The sequence below is a fragment of the Episyrphus balteatus genome, chromosome 3 (genome assembly GCF_945859705.1).
Source record: "Episyrphus balteatus chromosome 3, idEpiBalt1.1, whole genome shotgun sequence".
Lineage (NCBI taxonomy): Eukaryota > Metazoa > Arthropoda > Insecta > Diptera > Syrphidae > Episyrphus > Episyrphus balteatus.
In genome coordinates, this window is record NC_079136.1 from 100,470,234 (window position 1) to 100,491,563 (window position 21,330).

A 21,330-nucleotide genomic window follows, 5' to 3' on the forward strand; every position below is an offset into this window, starting at 1 on the left:
AGTCCTTAACTTTCGTTTCAGCAAACTGCTCTTAAAATCTTTAAATTTTTTAAAGAAATAAACAAGGAAATGACAGTGAGAAATCTTTTACTTTAGAAAAAAAAAAAAAAATAATATTGAGCTATTGAGCTATGAACGTTTGTTGCTTAAAAAGTGCTTTTAAACATTTGAATATCTCTGTCAAAACATCGTGGATTCGTTTTCTTTAAAGATTTACACAGAATATTCTCTCTCCCTCATGGCAATAATTCAACTGACACATCTCACAAGAATTTAGACATCTTGTAACTCAACATTGAAAATTTCAATTTCATTACCCTCATAACTCACTTCCTATCTGATCCCTAGAATCGTTCCTATTTTCAAAATATATATAAACCAACCAACAACTGTGACTTCAATTAATCACTTTCAAGCTATTTACAACTAATTACACACAGTGAATGTCAAGCAAGTAAAACACATGTCTTCTTCCGACGCGTTTCTGCTGCTGTTGCTTTTAAAACCATACCACATCTTTGTAACTTAAGATTATCATCATTTTCATCTGTATTAATTATTCTGACTGTCAAATCAGACTTAAAAATATTGACTTTATGCGACACTCTTGGAACTTGTCAAACAAAAATAAACAAAAAATAAAGAAACTACTTTAGTATTATAAAATTGGCTTATTATGATAGGTACTATTACACTGTTATAAGGGGATGTTACGGAATCTTAAAAAAATATTTCAGGATTTTAATTATTTTTATTATTCTAATAATAATCTAGTAAATTTGTATTTTAAAGAGGTGGACAGTTCTAGAATAATTATTTTAATTGGCTAAGTGTATGCATTTTTATGGTAGTGAACATAAATCTAAAGTTCTCTCAAAATTTCTAACGGGAACATGACAAATAAACGAAAATGCCAGAAAAAAACTGAATTTTCACTTTGGTTTAACGTTAATTTTGAAATGTTCGTAAAATATCAATACTTTTTGGAAAAGAACAAAATAATGTTTTTTTTTGATTTTTACTGATTTTTATGAATTTTTCATAGCTCTTTTGAGCGAAAAGCTGAAGTCGTCAAAATATCACCAACGGTGTTGTTGTTCGAACCAGAGCCACCTAGAGTTATATTTTTCGATACGCGGAATCCGAATCCGGGGTCTCTTTTGTTCCGTAAAAGTGTAGGTTTTAAGTGAAGTGTAAAAAACCACTAAAAAAATTGGATTAGTCTTATCTTTTTTTTGTTATTTTGCACTTTACTTAAATCAAGGAACTGATGGAATTCAGTACATCGAAAAACATAAAAGTTTTTTGAAGGGTGAACAAACGAATATTTTGGGTGTATAAACATGGACAAAGGGTGGACAAACGTATTAGACAAGTTTAGTTCAAAAATTTTTAGGTAGCAGTTCTGGCTTCACGGAGCTAAATATATGTAAGTGTTTCCAAACCTTTCCAAATCTTTGTTATATGTCCTACCAGAGTTCTTGAAAAAATTTATTAGAGCAATCTTATGGCGACTTTTTCACGAGCCGATTTTAGCTGTACAATATGCCCCAAGGCTAAAGCCGACTCGGACTCTACTATTAGGGATTGTCACTTAAATCACCTGCGGCTTACATTAACAAGAGTCGACGCGGAAAGGCTTCGCCTCACGGCTAAAATTCGGCATTGAATGTTAAAAAAAAGTAACCCGTGCGATGGACTATGACGCCAGAGGTCTGTGTTCGTTTGCCAGCCTGCACCATCTAAAAACATTTTTTTCAGGAGTTCTGCTTCTTGCGAGAAATTAACAAAACTTCCAAGAGTAAATATCATTGTCATGAAAAAGTACATTTCGATTCTTGCAAATAAATTAAACGTACACCAGTATGGTGAGAGTTGTTAGTCACTAAGTGTTAGCCCCATTATGGGGTGAAGTGCTACAAATTATTATTATTATTATTATATTAATTAAATGTTATATTTTTGAAATAAAATAAAATCAATGACGGAAAGCGGTGTCATTTTCGTTAGTTTTGTTTAATAGATGGCTCTCACAAAAAAAATTTTCTGATAGCAAAATATAATTTTGAATGAGCCAACATAATTTTGTTGGACAAGTGGATTTTTTCTAAATCTAATACTATCTGTGTCACCACATTTATTTTAAGAGTAGCAATCTCAAAATAATTAAATATGAATAAATGTGAATAAATAAAAGAGTTTCTATGGGACCCTCTAAAAACAAGTGAAAATCAAACTTTTACTGTTTCGTTAAAAAGTTATTATTTATATTAATTTTAATATTTAATTTATAATTTTATATTTTGCAGTTAAATCTATAAAAATACATAAAATCTATTTTGATAATTATAATTGATAAATGACTTTTTATCACAAAACGAAGTATGTCATCTGATTTCATGCATGAAAGGAATTATTAGAAAAAAATTTGAAAATCGTTAGAGCCGTTTTTTAAAAAATACAATTTTTTTATAGGTATAAATTTTGCAACATTTTGCAAAGAAAAAGTTGGTATGCCATTTTGCAAAAATAATTTAATAACACTTAAAAAGAAAATTTTGAAATATTTCACAAAACCGTTTTCCAAAAATTGATTTTTCAAAAAAAAAAAAAAATTGAAATGTTTTTTAAAAATCCAAAAATGTGTTTTTTTTTTGAAAATTTCCTAAAATTTTAATATAACAGTTATACTTAAACACTTTTGCATACAAATTTTCGTTGAAATCGGGTTAGTTATGGACGAGATATTCAGAGACCAATAAAACGGTTCTGTGGAAGGTACCGTTAATAACGGTGCAAAAAAATATTTTTTTTATTTCAAAAATTGAGCCTTATGTATAACATTACAGATTGCACTCATAAATTTTAATCGAAATCGTTAGAGCTGTTTTTGAAAAAAAAATTACTTTTATGTTTCCGTTATATGATAGGTAGGTACCGTTAGTTTTGGCTCTAAAAAAAATTTCAATTTGATTGAAGAAAATCGCTTCCTAGTTTAGGCTGTAGCTCGAGGTATATACACACAGACAGATAGACAGAATTGAGACCCACTTTTTTGGCATTCTCCATCATCGTAATGTCATGTCTGATTGTTAGCTCGAGTTATATTTTTTTTAGGTACGAATCCTAAACTTGCCTTATAGTACCTACATATGTTTCGCAAGCAAAAATTTATAAATAATGTAAAATAATGACTTTAACAAATTTAAAATAATATGAACCACAAAATCAATATTTCTATTTTTTCCTTGAAAAAATTAATTTAAACTTTCAAATGTCACACCGTAACTTTATGAAATACGAGTTGAATTAGGTTTCGATATGTTAACCCTTAAATGTAGACAATCGCTTTAAGATGGGGCTAAGATGTTTGTTTATGCTATGCAATTTCGTGCATACATACATTATGTAGAAAATTGTAAAGAAATTGTTTATTAAATTAGCAGAGTTAGCACGTAAAAGTGAATCCCAAGTCCTATACATATCTACAAGAAATTCTAATTTGATACGGGTTCTAAACTTTTATATTAGACCCTCTTTTTCTTTTATAATTTCTTCTTTACTTTCAAGATTTGTATTAAAATTGAGAAAGTATGTCAAAAATGAAGTACCAACGCAATAAATTTAGTATCGCCTCTGTGGAAATTAGTTTTTTCTATCAATTTTCCATTTCTGCTGCACTATAATCACTTTTTTAAGAGCAAATACGTGCGCCAGAAGCGTGTATTTTAATTTTGTTTTGAAAAAAGAAGCAACTCATTTACAACATCTCCCTTCCTGTCATGTGTCAGCAATTATCACAAAACATTAACAGAATTCTAAGTGTATGAGATGTCGAGTGTGCCGAGCACTTTAAGAAAAATTGACATCTATACAAGTGCACACATTAAAAGAAGGGTGCATCACTACTCTACACAAGGCGTTATTTGTATGGTATCCGTTGTTAAAACATAACGGCTCTTCTTATACCCTCAAGTGGTGATCTGTCATCTTGAGTGGTTTTGAACTGCAATTCAATATTATCTTGATCTCCCGAAGCTTCAAGATTTAAACCTTCAGCAGTGCGCCAATCTACTGTCAACAGTGTGCTTTGTTTAATGACAACCACTCACTACAAACAAATGTATGTAGGTACTCATTTGAACTCTGTGGGTTCTGAAACAGATGTTTTTAAAAGTCTGCTTGAAATTGAAAGACCCATCATTCGCAAACGCCAACAAAAATAGTTCTCATCTTTAGATCTCTTCTGCTGTTGCTTCACTGGCTAGGCTAGTAATTGGAACGTTTGATTATTTTTTGAATGTGCACGTGACTTGACTGGGCATAAAAATAGACTGCCCAGAACAGTCTCGTCCGTCAGACCAAATGTTATGTGATGAAGCGTGTAATTTTCTTAAAATTTATTGACATTGAATCGGTGAGGAGAGCGATACATGGATAGATATTCTTTTCCGCCTCCTACCACCATTTTTCAGTCATGCGATTCATATTTCCTGGATAAACATGAAAGACGGCGCGCGTAGTGCCACATAAATAGTTGTATGCCCTATTGGGCTTGTTGGCAAAAGGAAAAAAGCGCCGCCCGGTCGCGATCTAAAGAAACTTAAGACTGCGGTAGACGGGTGGAGTGGGTTTATATAAACTGTCACATTATGAAAGCGCAGCAGTTCCATTTAATTTTCTGGGTGCAGTCGGATTTACGCAACATGATTTAAGTCACTTTTTTTAGTGTCGAACATGAGCGGAAAAGAAACATTTTTTTTTTAATGAGTTCAACTATGCGTGAATGCATTTAATGGAGTGTGATGTCCGTTCTTGCACACTTGTCAGTTTTGCTTGTTTGGGAAATTTCAAATTTGATTGACTTATGCGCTGTTGAGGAAATATTCTGCAATTTGTTTCAAAATAATTTGATACATCAGCTAAATTGGTTTGATGTTTAAAGATGTGTAGGTACTTGTAACATGTTGTTACTTTTTTTGTAAATCATATAGAAATGGATGGAAAAATTGCTAAGGTGAATGAAGACAGTTCTGCCGTCACTAACAAACAAAAATAAAAAAAAAATTATTGCGATGATTTTTAGACTTTACAAAAGTTTTTTGGATTCTATATGATTATCTTAACAAGATAAGTGACATTAAATTTTGGAGAGCCATGTCGCTATACAAAAGCGTTTTAGCAGGCGTAATATTAAAATTAAAAAAAAAAATCGTATTTCGTATTTTAAATAAATGCTTTAAAATTATTTTTTGAAAACGGGTCATTGAAATATTTTGAAATTTGTTTTTAAGTGTTAATTAAATATTTCTTTAAAACGGCATACCAACTTTTTTAGATAAATTATACAAAATAATTTTTTTTTAATCGATTATAACGATTTTCAATTTTTTTTTCTTCTAGAAATTCCTCTTCAGACAAGAAATCAGATGGCAACTTCGTTTTGTGATCAAAATCATTTAAATTAATATTAAAATTTCATTAATATTAAAATTGGATTTTATGTAATCTTTTGCGTTATCACAAATGCCTTAATAAAATCAAATTATAATTTTTCCATTTTTTTGTTTTCATAAAAAGCTTTAAGATAAGATCAAATTTTACCATAAGAGCAAGAATGTGCGACCCAGTCGTTTATTTTATTTCCATCGACATTGTAGTTAGGTAAACGCTATACCTATAAGAAGAAAGAAAATTTAAATAATGCAAATAAATTCATAATACCTACATTAGGGTGGGTCAAAAAAATCGAAATTCTTTTTTTTTTTATTTGATACTCCGAAAAATCGATTGCCAGACACCTCTAGAATATACACACCAAATATTAGCTCTTAATATTAATGGGAAGGTCCTCCGCTTCGCAATTTTCCATTTTTACACCAAGCTTCTACTAAAAAAATCATTTTTTTTAAATCGACTTTTTAGCAAATTTCTTTACATATTCTTGTAGGAAATTGAACGCTCTACAAAAAAGTCCGTTTAATAGATATTTGAGGTCCAAAAATCAAGAAAATCTTTAAAAATTCGTTTTTTGTTCTTAATTTTGTAACAAATTGAAAAATTATAATAATAAAACGCGCAAAACATATTCTTGTAGGAAATAGATTGTTCCACAAAAAAGGTCTTATTAACTTTTTTCATTAATCTAACCATTCTAAAGATATTCGAGGTCAAATTTAAAAAAAATTATAAAACATTTTTTACTTTTAAAAATGTTCTAATTCACTAATCTTAGATAAATAAAATCATTTTATTCACTATTGTACGAAGATATAAATAAAAGTTTCGACAATTTTCTATAAAAAACAGAAATAAAATATAATAATAAAAAAAAAGTCTGCCGAAACCAGGGATCGAACCAGGGACCTTTAGATCTTCAGTCTAACGCTCTCCCAACTGAGCTATTTCGGCACACTTATCAGCTGCATTTATATCATTTATAAACGAACTCATTTCTTTTCTCTATATATATAGATAAAAAAAATGTTTAAAAATATAACAGAAGTCGCTTTTGGCATGAAACATAAAAGTATAATCTCTTATACTTATTTTAAGAATATCCTTCCACCACCATCCGGATCCGGATATGAATTAAACCCATTATATGCATGAATATCATAAAAATGCATCAACTCGTTTTGGTTTATATGTACCTACCAACCAAAAAATGCATTGCTCATTTTTGCTCACAATAAATAAAAAAAAAATATATACATGTTTGTGCTGCTGAAAAGTACAGCAAATTAAACACTGATGCACAATGGTGCAATAAAAATACCAGGGACAACTACAAAAGCACTCAAGTGGCAAGAAGAAAATTCTACAATGACGACAACGACGACGAAGAAATCGACGAAGGGTACTAATTTGAATACGAGTATTATGAGGAGTTCCATTCCATTCCAACGGTGTGTTGTGTCTGTCCCACAAGTTTTAAGCAACCTTCCTGCCCATCTCAGCATTCAGCTTCAGCTCGAAGAGGGTGGGAATTGGAAAATTATTCGTGTGGTTACCCTCCCCCTTAGAAGGAAACACCACACTTCTTGGCAAGGAAAAATGCATATTGTACACACACCTCAATGGGCTATTGTGAAAGTGTGTGCCTGTGCCTGTGCAGTGGCAACATAATACGTGAAATTAAAACGCAAAGCAGACCAAAAGTGCACGAGCATAAATCGCATTTTATTTGCATAGAAACGAAGTGAAGTGAACCACTTTACCCACTTTTGCCATTGTTTTATAGTCAAGTGTGTCCTGGTTCTCAAGTGATATCTTTAAACAATGGAGTGGATTGTTAGCGGTGGTGTAAATTGAAGGCCGCGTTAATGGGGCGCAAACAAATATAAGTAACTAAGGGGGATGTGTCCTATTTTTACTTGTCGCATTATACAATATTGCATATCATTATTTTATAAGAAATATATTTGTCGACATGAAAACAACGTAAAGTGCTAAGAGGATTTGTTTATTTGGTTCATAGACTTTGCTATCTTAAGGTTTAGAACATATTTTAATACAGTTAGTTCATTAAAGACACCACTATGAAGTAGGTTACTTATGTACTAGAAATGATTAGTTTGGGAATGTCTGGTCGCTAACTTTGTTGTGCTACTTTATTTCTCCCCGATTTATTCATAAATTAACTGGCTGCTTACTGCTAACTAAAAACCAAACAAAAAATTCATTTAAAATATGTTTTGAATTTTACCTCATGTAAGCTTCGGCCTGGGACGCATTCCATTTAATAAACTGGCTATGTTGTCATTAGTGCAATTTCAATTATTTATAACAATTTTATGATTATAAGAAGTAAACAATTCCAAATCAATTCGATCTCGAAAAACGACTTATAATTTGTTCATTTTAGAACGTAATTTTATATTTTTTTTAATAGTAATAAATTTGTGAAAGTGCTCGGTGGCGTATACGTAACATATTTTTTGATTTAATATTCTGTATAAGCTGTAGTAATTCAATCGCTTTGATCAGTGTGTACAAAAGTTAGGTTATCAAAATCGTTACAACCGTTTTGAATAAAATTATAATAACCCAAAAATTTTGTAGGGGATGTACCTATTCGAAGCGAGTTATACAAAATTTTTAAAAATCAATTTTTAGAATTCTTTAAAAATCATCTGTAGGTACCTACCAAATTTGAAGAAAATTCGTTCACTCGCTTAGACAAAGAGATGTGTAGTGTGTACATTAGGGCTTTCGTTATTTAATGGTTTTTCGAGAACCATGTTCCTGAGTGGAAAAACTTTTTCTAATGAATAAATAATGAGTAAAAAAAAAATCCCTTCATTTTTTCAGATTATTATTTTGATGCTAGATGGCCCCCACGACGGTTAGATTTTGAAATAGTTATATGTATGTTTTAAGCTTTAATGGAAAAAAGTTTGAAGAAGTTCTTGTGTACCGTTTTCAAAAAGGTGTAACCATTTTTCTAGAACCAATTGTTTACTCAGTGAGTAACTTCAACCGCTTTCTCTTCGTTTTTTATCAAAAAGCAACAAATTTATAGCATTTTTTAATAGATTCGGAATATGCTCTGAAAGCATTCCTCACTTCAAAATTATTCCATTTTTGTCCTTTTTTTATATTTAAAATGACCTTGTTTTCCTTGAGACAAAAATAGTTAGGTGAGCATATTATTCTTTTCACAATTTAAATAGTTTACAAATTCAACACTATTAAACTTTTAAATGTCCAAGCCGTGACAATGAAGGCCTCAAATTCGCAGCGCTCGCACAGTGGAACATGAAATAACGAGCAGAATTAAATAAAATACAATTTTCTTTTTTTTTGAATCCGTATTTAAGAGTCAAACATTTAGCTAAACTGCCAAATCGATATCAAAAAGCTGTTAAAATGAATTAATTATTCATATTCAATGAAAACAATTAAAATCAAACCAAATTTGATAAGAAGTGTACCAAAGCACAGATTTATAATCTTTCGTTAAAATATTCATTAAAAGTTTGACTATTTTGACGTTATATTGTTACCAACTAGGATTTAACACTAAATAACTTGAATATAATAAAATAAAAATAAATAAAAATAATAAAAATAAAATAATATTTAATTTGTATTGAACCAAATTATATTTTACTATTAAGATTACTATTGAATTTAAAGTAAAAAAATATGCGTTTTATCTAGAAAACAAAATTTCATCGGTTTTTGTTGTCAACCCGGTCTCGGCTTGTCTCATACTTGTAATTACTATATAGAGGTGTGGTTAAGAGGTATTTTTAGGTGTGTGTCTCGGTGCAATTGCCCTTTCATTTCGTATCTAACATATTTTATTTTTATATCGAGCTAAGTTAATTTAAAAAATCAAAGCTTAGGTATCCCAAAAAATTATTTCCTTGGAAAAATTCTCAATGAAATTAGTTTAGAGTCTATAAAAAAAAATAATCGACATAATCTTGTTTCGTTGTATGTGTACAGCGCGCTGTAGCGCCTTAATTTCAACAAATCATATCCTTCCCTGTGTAAACAACTAGCAATATTGTGCAGCAAGACCTGAATCGTACTCTGCATGGACTATACCTTAACTATACTACACCAGCAGGTTTGTTAAGTTTAACCGGGAAAGGGAGGTAGGTACATACCTAAACACTTACTTCCATATCCCCACACCATCTCCTTCGATCCAATTCTATTGGCCTTTTGTAACATCTCGTACACATAACCTCAATCTTTTGCGCCCAGGACATGTACTACCTATTCTATGAAATTTGCCTGAATGCATGAATAATTTTTGTTTGCTCAGGTCAGATGATGACTGATGATGATGACGATGATAAGATGAATTACAATCTGGATGTCTGTGTCTTGCCTCCTCCAAGCGCTCGCTACAGAGATAAATTTACTGAAATGTTTTCATCCCATGACACCCAGAAGCTTAGTTAAATAAAATTGAGTGAGTTGCAGTGCATGGTATATCCTTAGATTCAGGTGCAAGGTGCAACTCAGTGGGAAGTGAATTAATTCGCATGCATCTGTTCCTGAGCTTCTCTGGTGCTGTGTGCATCTCTATGTGAAATTATGATGATTTTAAAATCTTTTTTAGAGAAGATGTAGTATGGCACTCGCATCAACCTTCTAAGAGTCAAGAGTTTACAGAGTACCTTAAGCGAAGTTATATATGCATTTGTTGGGTCTAATTATGTAGATACGCAGAAATTTAACTTTCAGAGAATGTTTGTGCAAGTTGTGCGTGCAGACATATGTATGGCTTCATCTCCTCATACCTACTCTAGGGTAATGTTTAACTTTTCGATTAAGTTTTATGGCGTGTGTCACTGATTATACTGCGTATATGCTGTAGTAGACTAATTGATTCGTTTAATGAGATTTCTCAATGAGTCTTTTAAGGATGAAGTAAAGAGTGTTTATTTCGTCGAGATGATGCAAACAGCAGGTGCTTTTGTGTTTTCTTTTGAATTGGATGGTTTTCAATTACCTAGTTCGTCGAGTCGAGACCGTTATTCTTGTTGACATTTGGGTTTTGATATAAATTGACTTGGTAGATGGTTAAAGAAAAGGCGTTGTATGGAGAAAGAAAAAATACTTATATTGTACATTGTATATATTGTAACCATATTACCTTCTTAACCAGATCGATGTCACTGTGTAATGCATCTAGAACTCGTGACTGACTTTTTCCACTCTCACCTCTTCCTCATAGAGCAAAATGCATTGTTTGGTCTTCTTAAATTGATGCACCAACCAAGTTAAATATTTTTAGCAAAATTGAATCCATTTTGATAGTAGTGTGGCAGTGATTTGGCTCTAAAAAGTCGCTGAGTGGGATTCGTCTTATACTCAGGAATCGAAGTCAAATACGGAGTTATTGAAGTATAAAAAATACATGGATTTTTAATATACTGGAATAAAAGCTATCATCGAAAGCAACATTATCGAAATTTTCTTTCGAAATTATCATTTTTATAGGCGTGGTCACTATGGCGTATGCGCAACCTTTTTTTTAACAAAAAATTAACACGTTTTTTAGGATGAACATGATCAATTAATGAAACAATTGGAAAATATTTTTCATAGCTCTTCTGACATTCTTCTTAAAGAAGGATTTAAGTACATATTATGAAGATAAAACATGAAAGAGTGCAGTGCAATAGAAGGAATTTAGATATTACTTACCTAACTGATTTTTATAACCCTTTTAAATAGGAATAATTTTTTTCTTAAATACTTCTTTATTCCTTCCTAAATGGCATTAAGAAAAATAATCTTTTATTGAAAAATAAAAAAAAAAAATCAGATTATTTTTGTTTTTATTTTATTTCTTTTCTAGTTTTATTTTTGTCGTGTTTGTCCTTTTATCCACTTTTTTTTATATGAATTAATTTTTTCTTTATGGTTAAATAATCGTTTATTCATAATTGTTTTTGAAAACATTTTTTGTATTACCTACCTATGAATGGCCAACTGAGTCCTCATTTTCTCGATTATATGTAGTTTTAGAATAAGTCAAGAAGCCTTGTCGATTCTATAGAAAAAGACCGTCTGGTTGTTTAATTTTTGGCAGTTTTTTTTTTTTTTAAGTTATGACAAAATATCATAAGTTTTCAACCTCGAGTATCAAACACAGCATTGTCAAAAATCCCAGAATTATCAATCTTTCAATTATATTGCTTATACAATGGAATCTTTTGTTTAGAAAAAAAGAGGATTCCTTGCTTCTTCTATACCAAGCCATTTTATTTTTATACAAGAATTTTACTCGGAAATATAGCTATTGTTACAGAAATTGATAAAAAAAAACACTCAGCGCCACAGGCGATTTGCTTAAGTTGACTCATTTTGAAGCATTAGCGAAAAATGAAGAAATACCGCATTATTATTTTTTTTTTTCTAAGGATCAATATTTCAAATGCCTTCACTTCCTTATTTACGTGTTAACACAATTTTGAACATACAAACATTGTACCTAACAATTCAAATAAAAAAAACAGCTCCAAAGGAAAAAAAAAATAATTAAATGTCCAACTTATAAATAAAGTCGCAGGACATGCACCCAAAAATTAAGTACAAAGTACATGTATGTGATGTATGTCACGAAAGGAAGAAAAATAAAAAAAAAAACAACTCACTCAAACAACTACAACAGAAACGAAAAGACAAACTGCCGTTTTCCTTTGACGTGTGAATTTTCAATTGCAAGTTTCAAATAGGTACTTTTGGTGCTTTGTATGGCAAAAAAAAAACGAGCAGACTGTATGTTACTGCACAATATTTTTTTACCTTAAAAAAAAAACAGGATATTCAGGTGAATTTTGTATTCTCTTCTCGCAAAACTTGTTTAACGGAAACTTAACAAAAAATCCTTTGGTATTGTTTCGAAGGGTGTGTTATGCATTTTAAAGTGATACCTATCTAGATGGACTGAAAAACTATACCAAGCGTATCCCCATTTCTTACAAAAAAAAAGCATTAATAAATGCACAGCTGTGTTGTACGTTATTACTGAAGATAAAGCAATTGCGAAATTTTAGATATTAAGGATATTTTGGGACAAAAATTTTTTTTTCAAGTGTTTGTTGGAATTCATGAATCAGGAATATGTGATTTCGTGAATTAATATATGAAAAAGACTTAAGCCCAATTTCAAAACGCCCTTTTAAATGTTTATCAGACTTAAACATCCTAAAATCACGTTTGTTCCATACAAAAAACGTCATTTAAAGTTTTAAAAGCCTGTTTATGTATATAAACTCGGCCTATACTTTTTTAATTTTTTTGCAATTTGGTGTGCATCGATTGATTTTTAATACAATATAACTTTTAATGCATGTATAGATTCAAATTTAAATAAATATCTTTACTAAAAGAAAGTACAAATTCATTTAAACGCAAACTTGTAAACTAGCCAAACATGTTTTTCCGTCGCACTTACTTAACTGACCCATAAGGTACAAATCGGGCTAAAAAAATAGCCGAACTTTCAAATTTTAAATCCAGGAGATCCGTTAACATCTACATCAGTTTGTCAAAAATAGATCAGTTCATTTTCGTTTTCTGAGTGCACACCGGGGAAAATGTCAGAACCCAGAACCGTATTCTTTTCTTCTCCGATTTTATTGATTAGGAGTTTTCCTTCTTCATTTGTGAAGAAATTGTAATAAAATTAACATTTAAGTCCTTATGAAAATTTTGAATTTAATAAGATGTCTGAATTCTGCTGTAGTTCAATTTTACACAATTGTAGGTATGCCGCAGTACACCTACAACATAACTATTGTAATTCAAAGTTTCTATATAAAAGTGGCCCATTGGTGTAACACATTAATACATGCATCAAATGAAAAATCTCGATGAGTGTACTATTTTTTTTGTATGGGCACAAGTCTGTATCTCGTGCAGGGAAAGTGCAGATATGCATTAAATGTTCCAAAATGTATGTAATAAAATTCAGAAAAGTATACATTTTGGCTATATTCTCGATCAACTTGTTTCAAGAATGGATATTTATGAAACAAAAAATGTTTTAGTCAGTACTTTGAAGTGTGAGAAACTACCTTGTTGGTTTTAAAATAATTTAAATATACGAAGGTTGTGACTAATTTTTTAAAAATGTACTACTGCACCTTCCACGAGATGAAGTTTTGTGTCTAAACAAAGAAATAATGCACTCATGTAGACCTTTCATCTGATGTATGTCTCAATGTGTTACACTAATGGGCACATCCCATTCAAAAGTGCCCAGTCTCCTTTTTGATACTATTAATGAATCCATGAGAGGATAAACGACCTGCGGCTTAGAACAGGATTTGAAATTAGTTTGAAATCGTTTTGAAACAATTTTGCAATAGATTACAATCAAGTATAGGTAATTGTTTTAGAAAATAAAACTGTTTTATAGCATTCAATGTATGAATGCAAAACTTTTCATTCTGATTCGTGAGCCAAATGGAAAATATTCAACTTTGGGAATTAAAAAAAAAAAAAACAGTGTATTCCCAAGAAAAAAAAAAAGAAGTTACAAAATTAAATAAATGGTCACTGCGAGTCTTTTGCATTTATTTAAATTCATTTGTCTTTTGGCTTTTAGGTGAGTTAAGGGTTAGTTTCGTTTACATCTCACTTGTGCATTTCACATTCGAGACTGCTGCAAGCAAACCCAAAGAGACAAAAAAACACAGGCAAAAAAATACAAAAGAGGTTATTCAAAGTCCAAAGCTGTCTGGTGTAGTATAATATTCATTACTATACAATACATGTACCTATAGTGTATCAGTATGTATTTTTGTATATTTTTTTCACTAAGGAGGTCAGTAGCGAATTATTTCTTATTTTTTTATATTTTTTCTTGTAAAAGATGAAAGACTTTGTGAATTTAAAAAAAAATGCTTAAGGCTTTAAATCATGGATCAAGTGTAGATAAACAGGCAGGTGTAAGAGAGTAAAAACTTATTTTGCTGAAAAAAGAATTCTTGTATTTCTATCAGATTCCTTTGTGTTAAAGCAGCTGGAATAAAATTTGAAAGAATTACTTGTTTTTTTTTTTAACCAAAAAATTTGGTTAAAAATTGTTTTGTTTGTTTTGTTTTTGATTGTTCTTTTTTTACAAGCTCTTTGTTGGCAGGTATTGTTGGATAAGTCATCAAGCTCCTCAAAAATAATTTTTCTTGTTTTAACGAAGTTTCGAAGTTTTATTCCAAGCCAACATTCCTCTGATGGAAGAGAGAGTTTTTTGCCATGTGCTTCAAAGTTAAAGATTTTTGATGATTTTGGATGAATTTAGATTTTTAAAATTTAGATTATTTTTCTTAGAAACCGCTCTGACGATTTTGAGTATTCGTAATATATTTTTTTTTCAAAATTTAGTCGTTCTTTAAAATCAAATTTTTTAAACCGGGTTGATGATTTTTTTTTGAAAATTATTTTTTGTGTGTAAATTTAAAATGTCATCAAAATGGCAAACTTTTTTTTTAATTTAAAAACGAATTTAATAGTTTGTCACAAAATTAAATTAAATTAAATTTTTATTCTTATAAAATTAATATTAAAATTAAACTAAAATTATTCTTTTTTGTATGTTAATTTATAAACTCTCCTAGCAACTTTTATTATAAAAGCTAGAACTTCTGTACTAAGCCTAGCCTTTATAAAAACGAATGATTTTAAACCATGTTAACAACTTTCACATACTTAATCAAGATGTGGACCATTTTCTGTTTTTAATTTTTAACTTCTTCAACAGCCTGGATAAAATTCGTATGCAATATGTTAGTAAGAACCAATTCTGATTGAAAGTCCTTGCGCCCTTTGGTCCGATGTTTTCGGATTTAGCTACAAGTCTGCTCTTCAAGTTTGGTGATGAGTCCAAGAAGCTCCACCACCTGGACGAAATGTCAAATTTTTGTTTGGAAGTTTGGAAGCCAAGTGAAGACCATTTTGAAAGTCCGTATATATGCCAGGGAAAAGTAAAGCTCTGTTACTTCGCACGAGTAAAAGTGGAATTCCCCCATTTTGCCGCCGCATGGCTTTTCAAAAACCGAACTGCCGCTGAAATACCACCGGACAACGATCAAAAATTACTTTTCAACACTTAGCGTTTGATTCAATTTGCCGTCAAACGGAGGCGGCTATGCGTGGTTCGGATAATTGCTCTGTAAAAGTAATGATATGTACTTTAAAATTCTAATTTTTATTTAAACATGGCAAGTGATCTTTCGTCAAGAAATCGACTTAAAATTAGATTTATATTGCTTAACAGAGTTTTTTTTTTAATAAACAAACGAGTTGAGAATTGGTTTAGCAAAATGCTTTGAAGTGATTAATTGATGATGTTTGCTGAAATAAATACAACAGTTGTGTAATAGATAAAGCTCTTAAATCAAACATATGTACAGTGTTAGATAAAAATATTAACATAGCTTTTCACAAATCACTGACATGAAAGCAATCCAATTTTGCAATTTAAAAAAAAAGAAAATTTGCAATTGTATTTAACTCATATATACTCAAAGAACCAAAACTCTGTGCTATGCACAAACAGAATTCCGCAATTCGTTTGTTCAAATTTGGTTGTAAGGATTTTTAGTATTATACTCCCACTGATGGTGCTCTGTTTCCGCGTCAACATCCAAAAGAGAAACATCTCGGCAACCATACATATATCTAAATCGATAAACCAACAATTTCAAACCCCAAAAATCACTTTGAACACTATAATATCCGAATGTTGCAGACTGAGTCCTCCGGTTTCATTTATTTACTATAAATGCAATGGTGAATTTGAACACGCTTTTACTTTTTTTTTTGCGAATCATCGAGGATCCTGGGAAAAATCCATTCTCCATTTTTTCCTTCGTTCTTATAGCTTGTGGAATACAACCCACTTTTGCACGTTTCACACAGAAGGACGAAACTGAAAATAAAACGCCAATCGTTTCGGGGATATTTGCCAGGCAGGAAAATTCGTTTCTCTCGGAATTAACTATGAACGAGTTTTTGCCTTCTTCAAGTAGCTACAGAAAATGTTATATTGTGAAAGCCAAAACTACGACAATGAACGAACGAACGATGAATGACGACGGATGTGGAAGTGGATTTTAATAGGAGAACATGAACGAGAGAGTATCCATTCCGCCTGCATGCATCTGCTGCACTTGATTGGTCATAATGTGTGTCCATGAAAATTTTTCTGACGCATTTGGACGAAAAGTTGTTGCACTTTGTTTCATAACCAAAAACCCAAACCACCACGCCTCATGCCATATGGAATGCAATTTTAATTCTTTTAATCCTGCTCGAGAAATTACTATCCGCAATACTTGAGACTTTTCCACCCACACACACAATATAAATAAAAATATGTTGAATGTTAACATGTTGACATGTACAACACTGAAATTGCATGCTAATGGCGTATTATCACAGTCAGATGCAGGAATTGCACTGCAGATACCATTATAGTTGTACGATTTTATTTAGACTGACTTTATAATGGAATGGAATATGTATGCAGCACGGGTGTGCGGCGGGTAGGTTTAGGTTGAAAGGACAGAATGCCTGTCGGCCGGTTAAATTAAGTTGTTGAGCTTGATAAATTTCCAAAGTTTAGTTCATTGACACGGTTGAGAGTATGATATTTGCGAGGCATTATATAAATTTTTATTGTTGGTTTGAATGGAGAAAACAATTTATAACAAAATTATTTATTGTACGTATACGATACATGGAATGATGTTGGAAAATAGCTTACCTCGGATTAGGTTGGATTAATGTGGAGGCACGAGCAAACGTGACAATGGAAAATTTAATTTTATTGGATTAGACCAAAATTGCTGAAAGATTAGTTTCAATTTGGTGTTTAGTAATTTTTGGGAATCAATGTATAAGTCGATTGAACTGGACCTATTTTTGGGTAAACATTAGATTTAAAGTTTGTCAAATGAATATAATTTTCAGTTTTTATCTAGTTTAAAACAAATTTTTGAAAATAACTTGTTTTTTTTCTGTAAAATATTTACACGGTTCTGCGACTTTATAGATAAAAATGGAATATTATTTTTATGGCCACAATATTAATAGTTCCTGTTAAACCCAAAATAAAAATAATCAGTTTTATAAAAAAAAGAAAAATGGACTTCTATGGATCGAAGCATAGGTGTATAACTGTTTTCTCATGATTGCTATAATCAAAACTGGAGCAAATAAAATAAGACCACACTGCAAGCACGACTTTTATCTACTTTTACATTACGACTTTGGGAAGTCGGTTAAAAATTGACTTTCTCAAAAACGGCTTTATCGATTTGGGTAAAAATGTTTGTGTGAATGTGGGAAATAAGGTTGAACTTTAAAAGTAAAAAAAAAATTGTTTGCGCCGTTATTAAAAATCAATTTTTTGAAAACGATAAAAAATCCGATCTTACGGTTTTCAAAACACGACCAAGCGCTTCCTTTGGTTAATTTCAGCCTTTTTCTCCTTTTAAACTAATCTATTCCTTTAGTCGTTTGTCGCATCTGTTTTGAACTTCATATATTATATTAATTATTGTTTTCTTGGTTCATGATGTCTACCTAGTTTGTTTTGCCAAAAAAAAAACTCAATAGGGTTTAAGTTCATCTATTTCTTTTCTAACTTCTTGACTTACACAAACATACCAGGTATCTACAAACATACTCATAACTTTTCAAAATTATAAACCATAAAACATTTTTCATATATACTTCTCAAAGCACTTGAATTCTTATTGCTGACGAATCGCTTTGGAATTTGAGACTCATCAGCGTTGACCGTGAATTCAAAATAAAAAAAAAAAAATAAAAAAAAAACTCACCTACATTGACTTAGTCATTCGCAAACGTAATTCAAGCTTGATTTTCACATCCTCAGACAACGACAATGACGCGACGACACTGATACTGATACCGCCTAAACTTTTTAGAGACACTCAACTGATTTTTTTTTTGCTGTCGTCAAGAAGACATTTTTGTACATACGCATCCCTGAATATTGAGTTGCTTGTATCACCCAAATGTGTTTTCTTTCTTTAAGTTTTTGATTATGATTAGAGTGACCATATTTAAAGAAAAGTTATGTCGAAAAAGTTCTTTTTCTTTAAAAATTAAAAGTTGGCAATAAAACAACAAGCTCTCTTTTGAAGTTCTTTAATTCTGAAAAACGGCATTAAAATTCTACATCCATGTAGATAATCCTATATTAAAAGTGACCTAATTCCCTAAATGTGTTTCTATGAATCTCTGGATCAGGTGAAAAAACATTTCCGAAAAAATGCTTAAAAAATACTATAAAACCTATAGTGCGATACTTAAAAATAAAAAAAATCGAATTTCCATATAATTTTGCATTCCATTTCTTTTAGTTTTCATATTCCGTCAGGAAGTGAAAAAATGCCTGACTTTGTTTCAAAACATAACATTTTGGTCACCCTATTTTTACTTCTCATGTTCGCGTGAGTCTCGTGATGTCCTCCTTTTGTCGCACACTTGACGACAACTGAACTCTGTCGCAGAAAGTTGCTCACCTTGGACTTTATTCGTGTTTTGTTATATAAAGTGACAAAATCTAAAGTCTGTTGAAGAAAAAAGCAAATGAAGGAAACAAGACGTTAATTTAAAAAAATGAAAAAAAAAAACACCAACCCGAACCCCTAATGTGCAATACACAAGATTCAAATTCAATGTCACCACCATCAGGGATAAAGGAAGCTTTAGCACAAGGAAACAGGAAAGAAGAACCATGACTATAATCAAATTATCGATGCGGATGCAAGAAGATCGGGTTTCATTCGGTGTATAAAAACCAAAACATCACGCTCAGAGGGAGAAAAGATGAAAATACGATAAGATACATTTTAGATTTTATTTCATGATTCACCTTGAATGGATAAATAGATATCTTTTCATGCTGATAAAAAATTGAGAGCTTAAAAGGTATTTTGGTTTTTACACCTCAGAGAAGCTTCAAGGTCGTTTGTATTTAATTATAAAAAGGAATATTGCAGCGAAAAAGAATAACAACTTTATCAATATCGTTCCAATACAAAATTGGAAATACCTTTGAAGAAAATTAAATGAAATTTTGTTACGGAAGGAACAAAAAACAATTTGGACTAAGTGCATTTTAAATTTTCAGGATTTGGCCATTTTTTCGAGTGTATTTTTTAGAAGATGTGATTAGACTTAGACTTAATTATATATAAATTTTTAATTCACCCCAAAAATATGTATAAACTTCTTCGGGATTGATAACTTATTGTTTTTTTAATAATAAAGGCACGCACTCAAGAAATTTTAGCTACCATTTTTACTTGCGATATAGGTACTATATATCAAGTTATGCATTCGTACAAAAAAAAAAAGTTGAGATAACATTTTTCCATGACATTACGATGGTAGACAATGCCAAAAAAGTGGGTCCCGGAAGTCCGTCTGTCTGTCTGTCTGTCTGTCTGTCTGTCTGTCAGTCTGTCTGTCAGTCTGTCAGTCTGTCAGTCTGTCAGTCTGTCAGTCTGTCTGTCTGTCTGTCTGTATAAGGAGCTACAGCCTAAACGGATGGACCGATTAATGTCAAACTTGGTATGTAGCGTTATTTGGCGACTCTCCAGAGGGGTTTTTGGAATTAATTTTTTTGGACCAAAAATAACGGTACTTGTCATATACCGATTTTAGTAAAATTAAAATAGCTCGAAAACGGCTCCAACGATTTTGTTTAAAAAATTCAAATGTTAGTTTTACGCTAAGGTCTATATTTCAATGAAAAATTTTTTATTTGAAAATCATTATTAACGGTACCTGCCATAGAACCGTTTTTTTTAAATTCGAATATCTCCGAAACTTCTTATTCGATTTCAACGAAACTTTTTGTGAAGAAGCATTTATATAATTTAAATATAAACCAAAAATAAAATTTCCAAAAAAATAATTTTTGGATTTTTAAAAAAATTTTGAAAATTTTTTTTTGAAAAATGAAATTTTCGAAAACGGGACATTGAATTTTTTTGAAATTTTGTTTTTAGATGTTGATTAGTGATTTCTACAAAATGGCATTACAATTTTATTTTTAAACTTTTTTTCCAAAAAATTATTTATAAAAAATTGTTTTTTTAAAAAACGGCTCTAACGATTTTGAAAATTTTTTTTCTAAAAATGCACGTTAATATATCAATCAAAACTGCATACTTGTTTTGGAGGGCAATTTAATTTCAGATTTTATTTTATTTTTTTTTTTAAACGAATTTTATTTTTTTTTTCCAAATTTCTACATAAAAAGTCTTAAAAATTTAAGCAACTTTAACTCCAAGAGCAAGTTCGTGCGACCCAGTCGTGCATTTTATTTTTAAAACACCACAAGGGTAGTTAAAATTCCTATCATAGTTCAAGGAACAATTTATATAGAATTCGAGAGGAGAAATTGATGAAAGTTCACTTATCCGTTTCAAACAAATTGATTTTTCAAAAAAAAAAAAATATTTTTTTTAATCCAAAAATAATATATTTTTGAAACTGTTTCTTAGTTTTTAAATTGTGATTACTAAAACACTTTCGTGCAATAATTTTCGTTGAAATGGTTAAAGTTGTTAACGAGAAAGTCGGGAATGAAGAAAATGGTTCTATGGCAGGTACTTTACAACTGTTCAAAATCACGATCTAATGTGTGACGGTACAAGTATTTTTTAATCGAAATCGTCATTGCCGTTTTTGGGGAAAAAAAAACATCTTTAAAATTAACGGCTGATAAAAGTAAATTTAATCTTTCAAAAAACTTAATAGAAATCATAAAATGAGCTGCAAAATTAAGAAAGTAAAGTAACCTGGTGCCAA

General features: G+C 30.8%; 1 protein-coding gene and 1 non-coding gene across 8 annotated transcripts in view; one reads left to right on the top strand and one right to left on the bottom strand.

The window, feature by feature from the left end:
* Positions 1 to 21,330, top strand: part of LOC129916180 (extracellular sulfatase SULF-1 homolog) — a 155,118-nt gene that overhangs the window by 74,355 nt on the left and 59,433 nt on the right. The gene's annotated exons all lie outside the window — the stretch shown is intronic.
* Positions 6,339 to 6,411, bottom strand: Trnaf-gaa (transfer RNA phenylalanine (anticodon GAA)). The gene has a single exon. It is a non-coding gene; the product is annotated as a tRNA-Phe (tRNA).